The sequence below is a fragment of the Globicephala melas genome, chromosome 11, assembly GCF_963455315.2.
Source record: "Globicephala melas chromosome 11, mGloMel1.2, whole genome shotgun sequence".
Lineage (NCBI taxonomy): Eukaryota > Metazoa > Chordata > Mammalia > Artiodactyla > Delphinidae > Globicephala > Globicephala melas.
In genome coordinates this window covers 88587748-88600297 of record NC_083324.2, presented here as the reverse complement: position 1 = coordinate 88600297, position 12550 = coordinate 88587748, and the positions used below count along the sequence as shown (strand labels likewise).

Sequence of the window (12550 nt, the reverse complement as noted above, 5' to 3'; positions counted from 1 at the left end):
ATTTGATCCTTGTAGATTGGAATCTTAATTCCAAGAATGAAGTTCCTCATGATTTAAGGCAAGAAATAGTTGGACTTTTATTTCAGCTGAGTCCTTTTATCTATAGGATATGGGTACACAGCACTGAGTCCTTCATTTTCTACAAACCAATTGGTACATTGGCTGGGCTGATGATTTATGGGAACATTGGGGAATTTTTTCATTGATTGTCTGATATGCAAGAATTTGGAGGAGATGGTAATTTTAATAGAAGGATTAATGTAAACTTTGCAAACAAGGATTCTCAAGATGATTTCATCTGACTTTCTAGTGACGAATTTAAATTCAGGGCTAACATAGTCATTTTTTTCTAGAGTTAGGTGATGAACAAGAGTGCTGAATTCCATTTTCTCATCAGTCCATAACCCCAGCTTGCTAGTGGTGTTATATGTAGGATGTTAGGAGTTTTGTTGTTCAGCCCTTCACCTCGGGTCATGATGGGCTCTTGTGTGGAATGATGGCAATGGCAGTATGAGATTATTCTGGTCAGGTTTTTCTTTTCAAATTTTTTTAAATTTAATTTTTATTTTATATTGGGGTATAGTTGATTTACAATGTTGTGTTAGTTGCAGGTGTACAGCAAAGTGTTTCAGTTATACATATATCCATTCTTTTTCAGATTCTTTTCCCATACAGGTTATTACAGAATATTGAGTAGAGTTCCCTGTGCTATTACAGTAGGTCCTTGTTGATTATCTATCTTATATACAGTAGTGTGTATACGTTAATCCCAAGCTCCTAATTTAACCCCTCTCCCCCACCTTTCCCTTTTGTTAACCATAAGTTTGTTTTTGAAGTCTGTGAGTCTGTTTCTGTTTTGTAAATAACTTCATGTGCATCATCTTTTTTAGATTCCACCACATATAAACGATATCATATAATATTTGTATTTCTCTGTCTGACTTACTTAGTATGATAATCTCTAGGTGCATCCATGTTGCTGCAAATGGCATTATTTCATTCTTTTTTTTATTCCATTCTATATATGTACCACATCTTCTTTATCCATTCATCTATCGATGGACATTTAGGTTGCTTCCATGTCCTGGCTATTGTAAATAGTGCTGCAGTGAACACTGGGGTGCATGTATCTTTTTGAATTATGGTTTTCTCTGGATATATGCCCAGGAGTGGGATTGCTGGATCATACGGTAGTTCTATTTTTAGTTTTTTAAGGAACCTCCATACTGTTCTGCATAGTGGTTGTACCAATTTACATTCCCACCAACAGTGTAGAAAGATTCCTTTTTCTCCACACCCTCTCCAGCATTTATTGTTTGTAGACTTTTTGATGATGACCATTCTGGTCAGGTTTTTCTTACTGGGTCCCAGCTGGTTTTGACTTGCTCTGTGAGATGTTGAGATGCTCTTGTATGCATGAAATAAACCAAAATGATGTTTCCAGCTTTTTGAAAACTCTTATTATCAAGTCAGATGTAGCTGGGTGATCATTTCTGGGTCATATTTTGACTTTCCATGTAGTTTGACTGTCATGCCACCCTGAACAAATCTCTGGCATAGTTTCTCTTATATTATTTTGTGATTTTTTAGTTTTATTTTTGTATTGTGTCTTAGTCTTTGTTCTATACTCAATACCCTCAATAAATGTTGAATGTATGTATAAGATGAGCCCCATTAGATCCAACAGAACAATGTGAATGAAATGGTAGCTCTAAATGAGAAATGACCAAATTGTCACTGGCAGAATACCATGACCTTTGCCTTAAATCTTTTCCCATGGAGAGAGAATTGCACCTGTTGCAGAAGCTGGTTTCCCAGTACTTGTGTTCTTTCATCTGATTTCTTGAAACGCAACAAATCATTAAAAAAATTTTTTTAAATGTTTTATCGCAGGATGTAATTAAGATGTCAAGTCTAAGGTGTGTGTTACTAACGTATACTAAGGTAGACGAGAAGAGTAATTTCAGTGACATCAGAATGAATCTTGATATTTCTTTATATTAATTAATGAGAGTAATTCTCCAAAAAGAAATTCCATTGTTGATTTCCTTCTTACGTAGGACTACAATGTATGTTATATATAATCTGTTACATGTTACATTTTATATAATATGGCATATATTACATAAGTATCTTACACATGCATATCTAGTAATCTAGTAATTATATTTCTATATTTGCATTTTGGCTATATAAGTATGTGTTAGATTCATCTTGGTCTTGCTTTTACATGACTTTAGGTATGTTACAAGTTAATACAATTCCTGTGGTTTGGATTACTTACCATTAATGCCAAGATTTTGTTTGCCTTTTCTTTAGGAAGGTCTGTGATTCAGATTAGGAAATTCTCTATTGTGATGAAAGTCAATATGACTGCAATCTCTGGTGAACAATTTATTATATTATGTCTATCATTGCTCAGAAAGATAAAAAATATTTTTGTAGATTGAGGTGACTGGATTTTGCTTCTCAGTCTGAGATATCAAATGTTACATCTACTTTTGTGGTCTGAGTGAAGCAGTTCCTTCTTAGGCTTATATGAGGGCTCCTCTTCTACCTACATTTTAAATAAATACTGGCGTTCCTTTGGGCTCTCTTTTCTGATCCCTTTCTTTTCTTTTTTTCTCTCCTTTTCCCTTCCTTCTAAGGTGAACAATGCTGATTGAGTTTCTTTTGTGTATCAGGCCAGGGCCATGCTGTACAGCTGAGCAGGTTGTGTACCACACAATTCTAGGAGGTGACATTCACTGCCCTACCTCCACAACTCATATAGTGCCATCAGCCACTGTGCTAGCTACTTTACAAACCTCTCCTTGAGCCTCACAACAACCTATGAGATGAATATCATCATTCCTATTTTGTGCATGAGCAAACTGAGTTTTGGGTATGTTAAATATCTTGTTTAAGGTTACGTAATAATTGGTGGGTGATAGAGTGTGTATGGGTCCAAAGGCCCTTTGTCCCTCTACAGCTTGCAACCTTTTGTGGGTGACCTCAGCTCTTGGTAATCTCATCCGTGGTCACCACCTAAATGGTGGTAATTCCTAAAAGACCCTCTACTCCAGATCTCTCTCTGTTGACAGCCTACTAGACAAGTCTTCTATATGTCCCAGAGACACCTCAGATTCTGCAGGATTTAATGGAATCATTTTCCTTATGCTGCTCCTCCTTTATTCTCACTCTCAATTAGTGGTACCAGCAGCCTGGGCTCTTCTTTCTCCCTCATTCCCTACATCCAATCAGGTATCAAGTCCCGTTAATTCTGTTTCTGAGCTCTCTCTCCATTTGTTCATTTCCTTTTCATGCCAGTTGCCACTATGTTAGTTCAAGCCCTCATTCTTTACTTCTGAATGCATCTGCTCTGTCTGAATTATGAAAAGTGTCACCTAAAGTCTGACATCTCTAGGCATTTGCAGTGGCTCTTGCCTCTGACTGGTTCACCTTTTTCTACCTTCCCCACTTGGCTCCTTGAAGTATCAGCTTTAAGTCACTTTCTCAGGGAAGGCCTTCCTTGATTCTTTTTACCAGCCCCTTTCCTTTAGTTAAATTCTTCTCTGTGCTCCCAAAGCACATCATGTTTCAGTCTGTTGTATCACATACATACACACCATAGTATCCTGATAATTGATTTGCTTGTCTGACTCCTTCCCTGGACTGAGAGCTCTTTGAGGACAGGGGCCGTGTCCAACTTATGTCTGTCTTCCTAACATCAAGCAGCTTGTCTGGGAGGAGATCAATACATGCTTGAGAGGATGATGCACGCTGTGGATTCGTTAGGCAGATCTGAAAGAGTTTTGATTACCATAGCTTTGTAATATAGTTTGAAATCAGGAAGTGTGATTCCTCCACCTTTGTTCTCACAAGATTGCTTTGGCTATCTGGGGTCTTTTGTGGTTCCACACAAATTTTGGGATTGTTTGTCCTATTTCTGTGAAAAATGCCATTGAAATTTTGATAGGATTGCATTGAATTTGTAGATTGCTTTGGGTAGGGTGGACATCTTATTAATTCTTCCAGTCCATGAGCACGGAATGTCTTTCTACTTATTTCTGTCCTGAATTTCTTTCATCGGTGTCTTATGGTTTCAGTATACAGATCTTTCACCTCCTTGGTTAAATTTTTTCTTATGTATTTTATTCCAGTTCTGAAAGAGTTGTTCACGTAATACTATAGTGTTCTATATGTTTATTTAGTTCTATGAAAATTTGCATGCAGGGCTTCCCTGGTGGCGCAGTGGTTGAGAGTCCACCTGCTGATGCAGGGGACACGGGTTCGTGCCCCGGTCTGGGAAGATCCCACATGCCGCAGAGCGGCTGGGCCCGTGAGCCATGGCCGCTGAGCCTGCGCATCTGGAGCCTGTGCTCCGCAACAGGAGAGGCCACAACAGTAAGAGGCCCGTTTACCGCAAAAAAAAAAAAAAAAAAAAAAATTTGCATGCAGATTTTATAAACTTGAAAATAATCAGTGCTGATATTATTTAATTATACAATGTATTTTTCTTCCCGTCTGCCATTTGCAGCAACAGGCAGCATGATTATTGCTTAATCCATGTTTTCATTCATATTAGCAATAGCTTCTTCCCTTATCCTGTTGACAAGAGATTATAACTTCATTGCATGGTAATTGAAAACGTGGACTCTGTTGAACTTTGGTTTAAGGCACCAGAGTTTTGTATTGACACTAATGAATAAAGTAACCTCTTAGAACGTGCTTTGTTTATCTTTCCTGATTCCTGTCCATCCACAATGGTCACTACACCAAGAAAATATCTTGAGATTGTTTATCCCAGAACCTAAGCTACTGTTAAATTTGAAGTTAGACATCCGTGGGGTGGTTTTCATTAACAAATACCTTTCTCATCTAACACAGCTTTAGGTGTCGTTCCAGCTCTGCCCCTGTCTGGTTCAAGCCGACCACTTAAATCTCCCTGGACATAAGTTAGGTGTCTGGACTAAACTAGCTAGAAGGACTTGTCAAGCTCAACTATCCTTCAGTTCTATTATTTTGGGTCCCCACTGTATGTTTTCTTACCATCTTATCTCCCTCCGCCTCCTTCCCTTCCTCCCCCACTAGTGGACTGGTCCTCCTGCCTGTCCTACCACCATACACAGAGATACACTATGTGCTTCGGCACTTGGCGTTGACCTCGAGGTTTTCTTCAACGTGGAGAGCCGAGAAGCAGTTTGCTTGTGTCCTGTGGCACTGTGCCTACTGCTGATACTTCACTGGCATGCTCAGATTCCTTCCACAAAGGGCTGTGAGTCCCTTCCTTGTAGGCAGCACATTCCTGACTGTGGTTGCAAAAGCAGAGTGAGGGTGCAGAGTGAGCACAGAAAGATTCCCGATCGGAAGAGCCACGTTTGTAAATGGGAATGTTCAACGGAGTTGGGACTGTGATTGTGACCTTTGGCGGATGTAGGCAGTGAGTAGGTATGTAATGTGTTATAAACATCATACAGACTAAGTGTCTGAGGTTTTGGAGTGAGGAAGGCGTATCCTAGTACCCCACAGCTTCTCAATTACTTTGTTACATTTTCTTTAGCTGGAGTACAACCTGTTAGGTTACTGAGCAGTTCCCCACATAATTTGTTGACAAAGCACTTCCAGCAAAATCATTGTTTCATAAAAGTGTGCCTGTATTATATGAGGTAAACTGAGACTGTCCTGATTGGATTTGCCTGCGATCTAATTTTATCATTAGATGCAAAAGGACAAATCAAGTACATGTGTTTTGGATGAAACATGCATGGGAAGTGTTTCTACAGAAACAGTTTTCCGGCAAGGTGGGAAGGCAGGTCTGGGTTGTTATAAGTAGGAACAAGAGACTTAAAGAGCTGGGAAGGAGGGAGACAGGCGTCCTGGGAGGACGCGTGCAGAGAAGCGTCAAATTCTGAGAGCCAGTAGGTGAAGTGCCCCTGTCTGGGCAGAAGGAAGGACACTAGGGGCTGCTGCTGGCTACCCTGCTCGGCATTTCTGCAGCAGCCGTCCAAGAAGGATAAGAGAGAGGTCCTGCTAAGTGGAGCGAGTGCAGGAGGGCGGGACTGCTCGGGCGCACTGGCAGCCGGGTTCAGACAGGGTTAAGACCATCACCTGCAGTTGAAGAGCGACCCACATGGGAAGTAGGAAGTGCCGCGCCTGAGCTTCCTGTATAAATAAACGCGCGGCTCCTGGGGCTGCTGCTGGCGTGCGGAGCCCCACGCTCTGCAAGGTTCCCGGGCATCGCAGCTGTGCCCCGAGGCAGGAGGCGGTTACAGGTACTCTTCCTCCGGCCCAGTAGGTCTGGGAGCCCGAGCCCTTGTGCAGTCCTACAGAGCGCGAAGCTGCCAGCGGCAGAGGGAGAGAATGGAACAACTCCTCTTCCCCGGGGTGCGAGCAGCCCCGGCTGGCGGTGAGCGCGAGGGAGTCTGCTGAGAAGCCCGGCGGCTGGGAGGAACGTAGCTCTCCTGCCAGGTAGGTTTAGCGAGCTTTTTAAACGCTGCAGGCATTGCAAGACAGCAGTGGGGTTGGACTAAGAAAAGAAAAAAGGACGAGAGACTATCTCTGATACCATGGTTTTTAGCTTTATTTTCTGCCTCCAGTGCTTAAAACGTACAGAACTGAATTCGTTCTGAATGCCTGAAACACCTGTTAACTTTAAAAAATAGATACCTTTGTAAAGGTAAAAAGAAACGTTTAATTTCTAATAAAACAGTCTCTTCAGAATGTATTGCAAAATTCCAGATTAGATCAAACCTCGCTGTGTCTTCAGCGGAGACCAAACTTGGCATAATCTCAGATGTCTGCCTTCTGCTATTTGGAAGTGCACAGCAATACGTTGACATACCTAGATATGGATAAGATATTTTATTATCTGTGGGATCTTGGTCATATATTATGCTGTTTATTTTGTCGTGTAACTGCTGATAAAACAGGGTGAAACTCTGATCTTATATTGCTGTTCTCAAGTTTAAGTTAAAATGAAACCAATTCCTGTATCAGCAGACTAAAGGTATCTTTAGCTTACCCCTTCCAGGGTACCTTTTGTTTTTCTTACTAGTTTCAGGGATTCTGCTGTAAGTCTGCTCCTGAAGCATATACTTCTCACATTTGGATTTCTCAGAAATGATTTCCCCTTTCTGAAAAAATGTTCTGTCTTCACGCTTGCACTACAGTCTCGCTTTCTTATTTCTGTCTGCAGCACGTATCTTTTCAAAACATTAGCTGGGGCTCACAATAGGACTAGCAGTGTTCTTCTGAACTGGCATTTCTGGAGGTTTATTTGAACGTTGCCAGGTATGAATTAAAGAGCAATGTATCTAACGTTTCTGAAGCAGCCGATTGCGGGAGTCTAGTCCCAGAAGCAAAATAAATGAACTTTGAGATGACTCAGTTTTTAGGGTGTGGGTAAGAGGCAAAAGGAACCCAACCAGTCTTCACTGAGTTGCTGGCTAATTAAAGTATCTGGCTGCTGTAGCTTTCACTGAGATGAGCCTCTTGGTCCCCAGTCCCTTTCACATCTAATTCCTCTGCTGGTCCCTCCTCCTTACTCTGTCCTCCCTTTTCGACCCTAGTCCTTTTCATGGGTAACAGTCCCTTCAGTATTTCTGAAGCTATCTTGAAGAGGAGAGAGAGCGAGAAAAAGAAAGACATCTATATCAGATCCATAAGGCCACGTGGAGAGAATTGTATTAGGAAGTCCAAGGCCACATTTTCATAAAACTCCTGTCTTCCCTTTTGCACACCTGTGACTGGGATTTTATTCTTTGTGCTGAGCATAAAGTTAGGAAAGTGGGAAAGAAAATAAATTCGAACTGTCTTGATGAGTAAACAAACTCAAGGTATAGAAAATGTAAAAAGATGTCAAGTAGCGAAATTGAATTGCTTGGCTTTTTATTTAAAACAAACAGAAAAAAAACCCCTCAACCAACAGCCACCCCCGCCCCGCCCCCAAACCAATCACCCTAGATAACTTGCTTCTACAGTACTGTGCTGGACGTGAGTTCTGAGTGTGGTCAAACACTGTCCATTTACCCAGAGTTTTACAAATATTTACAGTCACCTATGCCAAATATCTTTGTGCTGAGCCCCAAAGAACATTCTCAGCATTCAAAAGCCCCATTCTCATGAATGGTTTCAGTTCATTCGCAATTTAAAGGCATCCAGGCTTCCAAACTAGGTCAGTTTAAGACATGTCTTTTTTTAAACATAATAATTAGTTTTTGGGTCTCCCAGATTATGATCCAGGTTTTCAGAGCCAAACCCTACAGCAGAGGGGAAAGTATGCTCTATCAGAAAGAGAAAAGCTCATTTTATTTAAATGGTAAGATCATTTAGCTTTCTGGAAACTGTCTTTCTCTTGAATGATACAAATATTTTTTTTTTTTTTTTTTTTTTTTGCGGTACGCAGGCCTCTCACTGTTGTGGCCTTTCCCATTGCGGAGCACAGGCTCCGGACGCGCAGGCTCAGCGGCCATGGCTCACGGGCCCAGCCGCTCCGCGGCATGTGGGATCTTCCCAGACCGAGGCATGAACCCGTGTCCCCTGCATCGGCAGGCGGACTCTCAACCACTGCGCCACCAGGGAAGCCCTGATACAAATATTTTAATCTGAGAAATTTATATTTAAGTTTTCCTTTTTGAAAAGTTGTTTCAATATTTTAGATGTTTAGGAACATTTTTAAGGACATCAGAATCATTTCTCTGTACTGTTTCTGCTGGTCCTGGCTTCTGTGTTTCCCCTGGCCTTGACTTATGGTATTACTTTCCTGTTGAGTGAGGTTCTTAGTGTTTGAAATCTCTAGTTTGAGGTAGAGGTCAGGAATCATGTTGAACCCAGATGTTGGTGGAGGAACAAAGTCCAGACAGTTTGGGGACTAAACCTACTTTGTGCAACTGATTATTTCGGAGATGGGAATTGGGCCAAGCTGAGCTTTGGGGAGCTGGTATCTCCAGCCACTGCTCTTGAGTACTTAGACTTTTTTTCAGGGATGCCTGCCTTAATTTATTGAAGTGCCTTAGCTATAACAAATTATCAATATTTTCAGCTTTTGACTTGCTGGAAACGAATCCAGATGAGAATCAGGCCCTGAGTATTTCTTCTCCTCCATGTACATTAGAGAAGTTATCTACTGTGGTATTGAGTGATTAGAGGCTGAGTGTATAAAGACGTATAAGATGCAGCCTCTGCCTTGAAAGAATCTGAATAAGCTTGGAAGTGAAAGTGACTTTGGACTAGAATAGTAATTTTAATTCATGTTGTTTTACCTGAGAATGAAAAATACTTTGATGTTTGTCCTTTTAATTATGTTTTTGTTTTTTGGGCTTTTTTTTTTTTTTTGATAATGTTTCCCTGATGTCACCTGAGTGTTAAATAATTTAAAGAGGCATAAGAGCATCTAAGTTAATTTATTTCATTATTTTAATTTTAAATTTGTTTTTTCACCTTTAGGCATATGTGGGAGGTCTTGCACTAACGTTTTATTTTTATTAATATTGGCATTTGCTCTTTACTTGGTGGATGAATACTCCTAAACCCAATGCATTATACCTTAGTAGTTATTAAAAAATGGAAAACTGTACATTAAAGAGAGTGAAAGTGATCAATGCTTTCACAACATGAAATGAGAAACTTCTCATCTGTGATTGGCTCCCTTGCTTGAATTGAAAACACAACAATATAAGTGAAATACACTTCTCTTATTCATAGCTGGGGATACTTCTGATCACATGGCTTGTGGTATCTATTAAAGAACATGCTTTGGGGGGCTTCCCTGGTGGCACAGTGGTTGGGAGTCCGCCTGCCGATGCAGGGGACATAGGTTCGTGCCCCGGTCCGGGAGGATCCCGCGTACCGCGGAGCGGCTGGACCCGTGAGCCATGGCCGCTGAGCCTGCGCGTCCGGAGCCTGTGCTCCGCAGCGGGAGAGGCCACAACGGTGAGAGGCCCGCGTACCGCAAAAAAAAAAAGAACATGCTTTGAAAGCTATGTCTCAGTGGTTTCTAATTCCTCTGCAGTCATGAGTTTGAGTCTCAGACCTTAAGTCAACTGGTTCTTTGTCTTTCTTGGGAAGATAGAACAAGACTATCTCATTTCTCTTTTTTGTTGGACTTGTGGCTGAAGCTATAAACCCACAAATTGTCCTGTGTATGATTATATGAACCTGTCTGTTGACAGCCTCCTCAACCAGTTTATGCTTTATAAGTGGGGACTATGTTTAATCACCTTTACGTCCATAGCACCTAATGTATGGAATTCAATTCTTTGTGGGTTGACCTTATTTTCTGCGTTTTGCATTTTTCTGTATTTGATTCCTTGAGAAACTCATTTGGCAAAGATGTACAAAAATACATGCCCTGCACCTTGCTTGGTGTGGGATGGAGGAGTTCTTTTCCCACACTGGTTTTAAATTTGTGTCTATAATATGTCTGTATACAACTTTTAACTTTCACAGGAGAGGGTAATATTTACACATGCTTTTATTCATTTGGAGAAAACATTTTGGTTTAGATATTCGTTCTTTAGGCACTGTAGTTTCTTGGTAGTGTCATAAGCCAGGAATTCAGCCTGTCTCTTGCTCAATGGTGCTTTCTGAAATAACACTTCTCCTTGATCTGTTAATTACATCATTGTCTGACCTGCCTGTAAGTGGCGTTCCTTCCTGCCTCTGAGCTTTGTTGTTATGCCAGGCAGGGAGAAGGCAATTATTCAGCAGGGCTGTATGAATAATTGTGGGAGGCAAGGGACCCACTGATTAAATAAGAGGCGAGCAGGGCACCGCAGTGGTGTTGAGGAGGGACCTACAATGATGAATGTAAAATTACAATGCCCAAAATATCATTGAGCTGTTATTCTCATATTCACTCCTACCTTCTTTGGTAAGTTTTTATTGTTAGGAAAGCTGGGAATGGTTTTCCGCCTCCTGGGTCTTACCTCGCAGTGGTAATGAGAATACAGAAAGAAGGCAAGAAAAAAGAAATGCGCTTTTTAGAAGGATAGGCGTTTTGTAAACGTTAAAACTTGACATCCCAGATGCCCTGTACTCTGTAAGGTTTAGAGTTAGCTTATCACAATATCATGTACTTTGTTGGTCGTGATCTCATGTCTTTCCATATATTTCTCCTATGTACTTTGTAGGAAAAAATATAAAAATTAGATCTGATTATTCTCATCTTAAAAAAATGGTAACTGAGGTGATGGAAGTGTTAACTAACCTTATTATGGTAATCATTTCACAAAATATATCTATATCAAATCATTACATTGTATACATTAAACTTATACATTTTTTTGTATTAATTATATCTCAATAAAGCTAGAAAAAATAGATCTTATTAAAATAATGGGCTTTATTCATTACATAATTTCAAATAGCAAAGAGACTGCCTAGAAAACAGTTTTTGGTAATATTTATGATTCCCCTCCTAAGGGAGTGTCTGTCCTTTTGACCCACAAAAAAATTAGTAGCGATATATTTGCACATCAGTTCCATTTTTAGAAGAAACCGGGTCTCCAGGTTACAGAGTTATAATCTTATTGACATCCTGGAACCTGTTGAGATGAAGATGTTAAAACTAAAAGAATTTTAGACTGAATATTTTTTCATCTCTTGATTTCCCCTGAATGAAGCTGCGAAACAGTGGGGAAGAAAACCGAAGTTCCCTTTCCTATCACAGTGATAAACAGTGTTTTGCAGCAATGCTACCACCTCACAAAGCCTGAGTAGGTGAATATTTACCTCAATTATTGCTAAGAATTAAGCATTTCTTGGGTTTGTTTTTACAGTCAGCTCTTCATATTGGTGGGTCCTACATTGTGGTTGGTGAAACCTGTGGATGCAGAAGCCGCGGGTGCGGAGGGCCAACTGTATTAGGCCACTTTATAAAAGGAATTGGAGCATCTGAGGATTTCGGTATCTGCCAGGGGTCCTGAAACCAATCCCCCATGGATATCTAGGGACGACTGTACTAGAAAATAGTTTCTAATATGTTTTATTGTTTTCAAATAATGATGAAGTATCTTATTGTGATGCCATGCATCTACTCATTCTTTTACAAAGCAATTAAATGGACATAAAATATACTTGAGTAATTCCATTTCTGTGATTACTAGTGAGGCTGCCTGTGTTCCCGTTTGTTCTCGCCCTCTCAAGGCATGTATTAGAACTGTTTTTCTGATATTACTGGTTGTGCACTGGTTCATCTAGCCCCTGAGTGGCCAGATGAATGGCCAGAGAATGGGTCAAAGATGTAGTAAGGGAGTAGAACCACAACACTGGCCAGTATGGAGGTTTGCATAAGCCCTTGCCTCACTTACCACCAATGTCCATAGCCCTTGGTACTCTACCAGTCAGCTGGTCTACCTTCCATTCCAAACTGTATTAGGGTAGAATTTCAGCAAGTGGCTAATGGCTGATGATGGTCAGCACTTTCTTAGGTTCAGTCAGTACCATTTGAGTCACTAATAGCTTTGGTCAAGAACGTGAACCAGCAGTGAAATAAATCATTGCATTGGGTAGAAATGCCAAGGTCAACAAAATACTAATTTTTGGATTGTATTGGGCTGGTTGCCTAACA

At 40.7% G+C, this 12550-nt stretch overlaps 1 protein-coding gene across 4 annotated transcripts in view; it reads left to right on the top strand.

The window, feature by feature from the left end:
* The window catches only part of RNF144B (ring finger protein 144B), a 167398-nt gene that overhangs the window by 79871 nt on the left and 74977 nt on the right, over positions 1–12550 (top strand). Inside the window, exon 1 of one of the 4 annotated variants that reach the window (XM_030881306.3) lies at positions 5929–6450. The exons of the other annotated variants lie outside the window; for them this stretch is intronic. The gene's annotated coding sequence lies outside the window, so the exon portion shown is untranslated. Of the gene's footprint in view, positions 1–5928; positions 6451–12550 lie in introns of those variants that run through there. 4 annotated transcript variants of the gene reach the window in all.